Consider the following 7,764-nt stretch of genomic DNA (forward strand, 5'->3'; position numbering starts at 1 on the left):
TACTTCCTCCCTTCCCATTATCCAGGGCCCCAAATACTTCTTCCAGGTGAAACAGTGATTTACTTGTACTTCTTTCAATTTAGTATATTGCATTCACTGCTCACGATGTGGTCTCCTCTACATTGGGGAGACTAAGCGTAGATTGGGTGACCACTTTGCGGAGCACCTCCATTCAGTCCGCAAGTGTGACCCTGAGCTTCTGGTCGCCTGTAACTTTAATTCTCCACTCCATTCCCACTCTGACCTCTCCGTCCTCGGTCTCCTACAATGTTCCAACGAAGCTCAACATAAGCTTGAGGAACAGCACCTCATCTTTCGTTTTAGGCACTTTACAGCTTTCTGGACTCAACATCGAGTTTAAAAATTTCAGAGCGTAGCCGCTGCCAATCTTTGGCTCCCTTTCCCCTCCCCTCAGAGCCTGTTTCTTTCTTTCTTTCTTTCTTTCTTTCTTTTCTTCGCCTTGTCTCTAATGGCAGCCGGTCATTATCCCGCCATTTACACCCTATCTTGACTAGTGTTTTTCTAATTCCTTGTATTAGCATTTGAATTTTGTCCATCATCCCTTTTGTCTCTCTAACCCCTCCTGTCTTCCACCCTATCACAAACTTTTCCTTTTGTTATTTCTCCCCCTCCCCCTTTATGTGCTTGTTAAGAATCTGCTCTTTCCGAACACTCTCCAGTTCTGATGAAGGATCATCGACCAGAAACTTTAACTCTGCTTCCTCTCCACAGATGCTGCCTGACCCGCTGAGATTTTCAGCATTTTTTTTACTTGCAGATTCCAGCATCCGCAGTATTTTGCTTTTGTATTAGTAGAGCTCGTTGTCATCAGCGTACATATAAAAGCTTCCTTCATGCCTAGTGATAATGCTGCCAACTGGAAGCATATAGATGAGGAAAAGGAGAAGATGCAGCAATACATTCTTGTGCAACTCCAGAGGTGATCGTGCAATGTAAAATGTAAATCTTTGTGCACAGTAAAATTATCAATCAAACCACACAGAATAAAAATATTGCTCTCTACTTTGGCATTCATTAACTTTTGATATAACGCACCAAAATGTGATTTGAGGACATTTTTTCATTTTGTTCATCAGTTCTCCTGGCACAGATCTTCAAGAAAAATGAATATTGTTTATATTTGCATACCTTTTTTGTTGTGTAGCACATGTTCTATCATCTTATCAGAAATATTCATTTCATTTATATATTTTGCATTTTTTCTCAAATCTTTAGCACTGGGTTTCTTCATAAACCAGTATTTCTGGATATGAATACATTGAAAATGATGAAATCCTTCACCCTACTTTTACAGCAGCAACATGGCAAGTATTATTGGCAAGTATGAACCGAAAATGAGCTTACAGGAGTTACTACAGAAACATTCAACATCAGTTCAGCTGAATGGAACTCCTACGCAATGCAGCCCAAATAATAGCTTAATTAATGCAGTCAACATTTCTAATGAACTTTCTTATCATTAATGTCATTTGAATGATGAATCTTTATAACAGAGCTGACCTTGCTTGCTTGGTTTATTAGTTACTGGTATTGTAGCTTGAATCTCTATGTGAAGCGTACATTCTGAGGTCTGACTAGTTTCTAGTAAGGAAATGCTGCAGGTTCTTCCTCAGTAGTAATATACTTGATACAATACAGAATTACCCACATTAGTTTCCAGAACATTGAATAGCTGATTAGATTATTTCTCTGATAAGAAAGTTTTTCTTGCTTCCTAATGAAAATGAGGTAAGAAGGAAGTTTGGACTGTGAGAAAATGCATAGCTTCTAATTTATTACAGACTTCTTTGTGCTAGCTTTTAGAACATTGTTGTGCTGTGCTTTGTACCTTTGTCTGCTTAAAAATATGTTTCAGAATTTGTTGTGGAATTGTGGTCCAATTATACACAGGTCTGGAGACACACTTCGGGTATGTGCAGCACATTATGAAGAAGGATTGCTCACTGTGATTGGTCAGACTGCTTGAAGTGATTTAACTGTAGAAGTTGAAGGTATTTCAGTCCCAGCATTGTTCCGTGATAGTTAAGGTTAGAAAAGGAGAGATGAGGAGAGAACTTGTAAGTGAACCGGAGGAGAGAAGAAAGAACTTATTCGACACACTTCAGAATATGGACGTTTGGATTAGCCCATCAAGGCAGAAGATATCATCAGCAGGGAAGCGGAACTATTTTTTTATTCATCAATTAAAGTGTCACCAGGTTAAAGCAATCATAAAATCTGTTGCATTATTTTTGACAAAGTTTAAAGAAATTAATTTATGACTTCATACCACCTTGGTGTCAAGCTTATGATGTTTTCCAGTTGAGTTAAGAACTAAATGGTAGCTCTTGCCAGGACTATATTTTACTTGTCCTGGCTGTGCGCTGTGATTGTATCTCTTGACTGAATAATTTTGTACAGGGTCATCCCTGAAGCTATAATTACACAGCTCAATACAACCCTCTACATAAATCCTCTGTAGTTTCTGCAACATCCCACTCCACCTGCTTCCTTCTCTGCATCTAACTGCCTATATAATTATCTCTCTCTCACTTGCCTCAGCCACATTTCTACTCCCAAGATATCAAATTTAACAATCCAGACTAAAATACTGATAGAACAATCATATTAAATTGTATGTATGCCCAGTGTAGAGATTTTTTTTACAAAATATCTTGCTTGCTTTTTGATTTGATTTGGCTCCCACCTTTGATTGTAACCAAGATATGAATTTATATTAGTCTATAAGAGATAGCTATATGCAGATCTTGATGTTACAACATTTTCTTCACAATAAATTTTGCTTGATTTTGACAGTGATGAACTTATCCATCTTGGCTTTTGTCCACCATTGTGAAGTGTAATAAATTGATTTTTCCAAAGCCATACATATTCTTGTCTGAGAGTTTATTCAACAGTGTTTGTGAACTAAATCAGGTAACAGATGGTATTATGAAAAATTGTCACTGAACAACGGTCTTCAGTATTCTATCTCGCTTCAAAATTATATACAGGTGCAACGTCCCGAATCCAGACTTCTGAAAACTGGAATTGATTGTCTGAAAACCGCACATTTTGCCGAGCAGCAAGAAGTGGAGGATCGCTGGGCGGTGAGGTCCAAAATCCAGCATAACCATAAATCCGGCACGGATTCGGTCTGCGGCGAGGTCTGAAATCCGGCAAAACCCAAAATCCGGCATGGGTTCAGTCCCGAGGATTCTGGATTTCAGACGATTGATTTTCTTGTCTGAAATGCAGCAAAACCCAAAAACCGGCACGGACTCTGTCACGAGGATTCCAAATTTCAGATGTTGTACCTGTATCAGGAAAATAAAAAAAACTATGGAAGCACACAGTTTTTTTTAGTTTGTAGTTTTGTTATCTCTTTTGTATTTATCAAGGTGAGGGATGCCAGTGCTAGGGAACGGAACAGCATTTTACTTTGCTACTCAGTGTCAGAATCAAGCCAACTGTAGCATAGAAATGTGCAGAATATGATTTCCACTGTTATACTTCAACAATGTTTCTGTCTAACCTCAAAAGCACCCCCCAACCACACAACTGTGTTTTTTATTCCACGTATTTTGCACACAGGCCAGTTTTGTGGGTTCTCCAAATGAGATTGCCAATTTGCTCCAAATTATGGGTGATTTTGTACAATGGGCACACTGGTAGGAATTGGTATGTGATTATCAAGCTCATTGCACAGATTACATTTCCATGGTCCCAATAGGACTGAAGCTATAGTGTTCCAGAGACGATTTTAGGCAGGGGTGGGCAATTATGTGGGTTGGAGGGCCATTTAACAAGTTTTGGTGAGCTGTTGCAGGCCACCCGCCAATGTTCCACCAATCGTGCGGTCCCGCGCAGGCCGCTCCCCAGCTCCTACCGCTGGAAGAGATATTGTGCATGCGCATCTGCATAGAGCCTGTGTCAGCATTAATTCCCCACCTCAGTCATCCTTATGCCCCCCTGCAAAGATTAGTAATGCCGTCCCAATTGGTGCCAGATGAGAACTCCCCTGCTGTCATACTCTGGATACCGGGAGAGGAAAGATGCAGTGCTTTCTTCAGTAAAAGAGTTGAGATGAGCAGCCATCATTCCACTCTAAAATCAATGGGGTAAATTCAAATATGCACTGCATTCTGGGTATGAACATCCACCATTTGCGACTCAGAATCACGGAACAGATCCTTTCAAGATCGGGTCAGGGAGCATCGCTTTTGCGAATTATTAATTTGAATTAAGTATTACTATGGTTTTACCATGGCTACAGTTCGGGTCTGTCTCTGACCCAGTTCAGAGAATGTTCACGAGGTTGATTCCTGAGATGAAGGGGTTGTCATATGAAGAAAGGTTGAACAGGTTGGGCCTATACTCATTGGAGTTTACAAGCGGGCAGGATAGAATGATTTTGCGGGCCGGATATGGCCCGTGGGCCGAATTTTGTCCACCACTGATTTAAGGACTAGAAATTCGATATTGACCCGTTTGGGGTGCTAACTTTTGAGAAGTTGGAAGTTTAGCGGCAGGTGCTAATCAATCTTGCTGGCCACTAAATTCAGTCTTAGCACTCAAAGAATGCAGGGGAGCGCTAAATCAGACGCTAATGGCACAGGTGAGTGGTGTTAGGCTTTTAGCGATAATGAAAATGAGGCATTATGTAATCAGGAATGAGCGTTGGTAAAGACGCCTTCCAACCATTAAATGAAAGGGTTGCTAAAGTCTGTACACAAGCCCCCGATGATTTGAGGAGTCCAGAAAGGCAATATGCTGTGAAACATAAGAAACATAAGATATAGGAGCAGGAGTAGTCCATTTGGCCCCTCGAGCCTACTCCGCCATTCAATAAGATCATGGCTGATCTGATCCTGGCCTCAACTCCACTTCTCCGCCCCATCCCCATAACCCTTGACTCCCTTATCATTCAAAAGTCTGTCTATCTCCAACTTAAATATATTCAATGACCCAGCCTTCACCACTCTCTGGGGTGGAAATTCCAAAGATTCACGACCCTCTGAGAGAAGAAATTCCTTCTCATTTCCGTTTTAAATGGGCGACTCCATATTCTGAAACTATGCCCCCTAGTTCTAGATTTCCCATGAGGGGAAACATCCTCTCTGCATCTACCCTGTCAAGCCCCTTCAGAATCTTATACGTTTCAATAAGATCACCTCTCAGTCTTGTAAACTCCAATGAGTATAGGCCCAACCTGTTCAACCTTTCTTCATACGACAACCCCTTCATCTCAGGAATCAACCTTGTGAACATTCTCTGAACTGCCTCCAATGCAAGTATATCATTCCTTAAATAAGGAGACCAAAACTGTATGCTGTACTCCAGGTGTGGTCTTACCATCACCCTGTACAGTTGTAACAGGACTTCCCTACTTTTATACTCCATCCCCTTTACAATAAAGACCAACATTCCATTTGCCTTCCTAATTACTTGCTGTACTTGCATGCTAACTTTTTGTGTCTCATGTACAAGCACCTCTAGATCCCTCTGTCTGCTGTATTTTGTAATCTCTCCCCATTTAAATTATAATTCGCTTTTTTATTTTTCCTCATTATCATCATAGGCAGTCCCTTGGAATCAAGGAAGACTTGCTTCCATTCCCAAAGTGAGTTCTTTGATGGCTGAACAGTCCGATACGAGAGCCACAGACCCTGTTACAGGTGGGACAGACATTCGTCGAAGGTGGGACTGGTTTGCCGCGCGCTCCTTCTGCTGCCTGCGCTTGGCCTCTTCATGCTCTTTGTGTTGGGACTTGAAGAGCTTGACGCCCTCCCGGATGTACTTTCTCCACCTCGGGCGGTCTTCGGCCAGGGTCTCCCAGGTGCCAGTGGTGATGTCGCACTTTACCAGGGAGGCTTTGAGGATGTCCTTATAACGTTTCCGCTGTCCTCCTTTGGCTCGTTTACAATGAAGGAGCTCCGCATAAAGCATTTGCTTAGTGAGTCTCGTATCTGGCATGCGAACTATGTGGCCTGTCCAGCGAAGCTGATCGAATGTGGTCAGTGCTTTAATACTGGGGATGTTAGCCTGGTCGAGGACACTGATGTTGGTGTGCCTGTCCTCCCAGGGGATTTGCAGGATCTTGCAGAGATATCTCCAGTGACTTGAGGTGCCTTCTATACATCGTCCATGCCTCAGATCCATACAGGAGGGCGGGTATTACTACAGCCCTGTAGACCATGAGCTTGGTGGTAGATTTGAGAGCCTGGTTTTCAAACACTCTTTTCCTCAGACAGCCGAAGGCTGCACTGGCGCACTGGAAGCGATGTTGAATCTCCGCATCAATGTCTGCCTTTGTTGATCAGAGGCTCCCAAGATATGGGAAATGGTCCACGTTGTCCAGGGCCGTGCCTTGGATCTTGATATTTGGAGGGCAGTGCTGAGCGGCGGTGACAGGCTGATGGAGGACCTTTGTCTTACAGATGTTAAGCGTAAGGCCCATGCTTTCATATGCCTCAGTGAATATGTTGACTATATCCTGGAGTTCAGCCTCTGAATGTGCGCAGACGCTGGCGACGTCCGCATACTGCAGCTCAACGACAGAGGTTGGGGTGATCTTGGACCTGGTCTGGAGGCGGCGTAAGTTAAACAGCTTCCCACTGGTTCTGTAGTTTAGTTCCACTCCAACGGGGAGCTTTTTGTTTGTGAGGTGGAGCATGGCGGAGGGGAAGATTGAGAAGAGGGTTGGAGCGAGGACGCAGCCCCGTTTGACCCCGGTCCAGACGTGGATTGTGATATGTCCTTACTATACAGTATAAATGCACACGAGGCCCATACTTGAGAGAAGGTCACTCTGTGACCAGTTACCTTTATTACCAAGACCTCAAGTGATGAAGGTGGGTGGAGCTTCCCCTTTTATACCTTAAAGTCCAGGTTAGGAGTGTCTCCCACAAGTTCGCCCCTTGTAGTCAATGTTCTCAAGTTGTACAACTTAGGTCAGCTTATACATGGGTTACAATGATAGTTGAATACATGACATCACCTCCCCCCAAAGTCTTATTGGGATCACAGGTTAAGTCTCTCTGGTGTTTTACTCTCCCTTGTAGAGCACCTGAGTTGGGGCTCCGATTGTTGGGCGCTGGCCTGAGTGTCTGCTGTTTGCGGTGCCTCAGGCCTGTCCAGACTGCCCACAGTGACTGGGCTCTCCTCCCTTTGGTTCCGGTGTTCGGTCACCTGTGGAGGAGTAAACTCTACGTCGTGTTCTTCCTCTGCTTCTTCTATGGGGTTGCTGAACCTCCTTTTAGTTTGATCCACGTGTCTGTGACAGATTTGTCCATTGGTAAGTATAATTACCAAAACCCTATTCCCCTCTTTGGCAATCACAGTGCCTGCAAGCCATTTGGGCCCTGCAGCATAATTAAGAACAAAAACAGGGTCATTGACATCAATATATCACGCCCTCGCATTCCTGTCATGGTAGTCACATTGGGCCCAAGTTTCGGCTTCAGTTGCTCCTGATTTTTTGGAGCAAATGGTGTAGAACGGAATATCTTAGAAATTCAAATTCTCGACATTTAGTTTGCTCCAGTTCTAGTCAGTTAGAACAGTTTCACTTTGGAACAGAATTTTTGTTTCAAAAGGGGGCGTGTCCGGCCACTTACGCCTGTTTTCAAAGTTTAGGCAGTGAAAACTTACTCCAAACTAACTTAGAATGGAGTAAGTGAAGATTTTTGTACGCTCAAAAAAACCTTGTCTACACTTTAGAAAATCAGGCGTAGGTTACAAATCAGGCGTAGGGAATGGGGG

General features: G+C 43.2%; 1 long non-coding RNA gene across 1 annotated transcript in view; it reads left to right on the top strand.

The window, feature by feature from the left end:
- LOC139262098 (uncharacterized) overlaps nt 1-2,749 on the top strand; it is a 47,077-nt gene extending 44,328 nt beyond the window's left edge. The window contains exon 3 of the long non-coding RNA XR_011592890.1: nt 1,237-2,749. This is a non-coding gene — a long non-coding RNA (uncharacterized lncRNA). The remainder of the gene's footprint in view (nt 1-1,236) is intronic.
- Nucleotides 2,750-7,764: the final 5,015 nt, after the last annotated feature.

The sequence above is a fragment of the Pristiophorus japonicus genome, chromosome 4, assembly GCF_044704955.1.
Source record: "Pristiophorus japonicus isolate sPriJap1 chromosome 4, sPriJap1.hap1, whole genome shotgun sequence".
In the NCBI taxonomy this organism is placed as follows: domain Eukaryota; kingdom Metazoa; phylum Chordata; class Chondrichthyes; family Pristiophoridae; genus Pristiophorus; species Pristiophorus japonicus.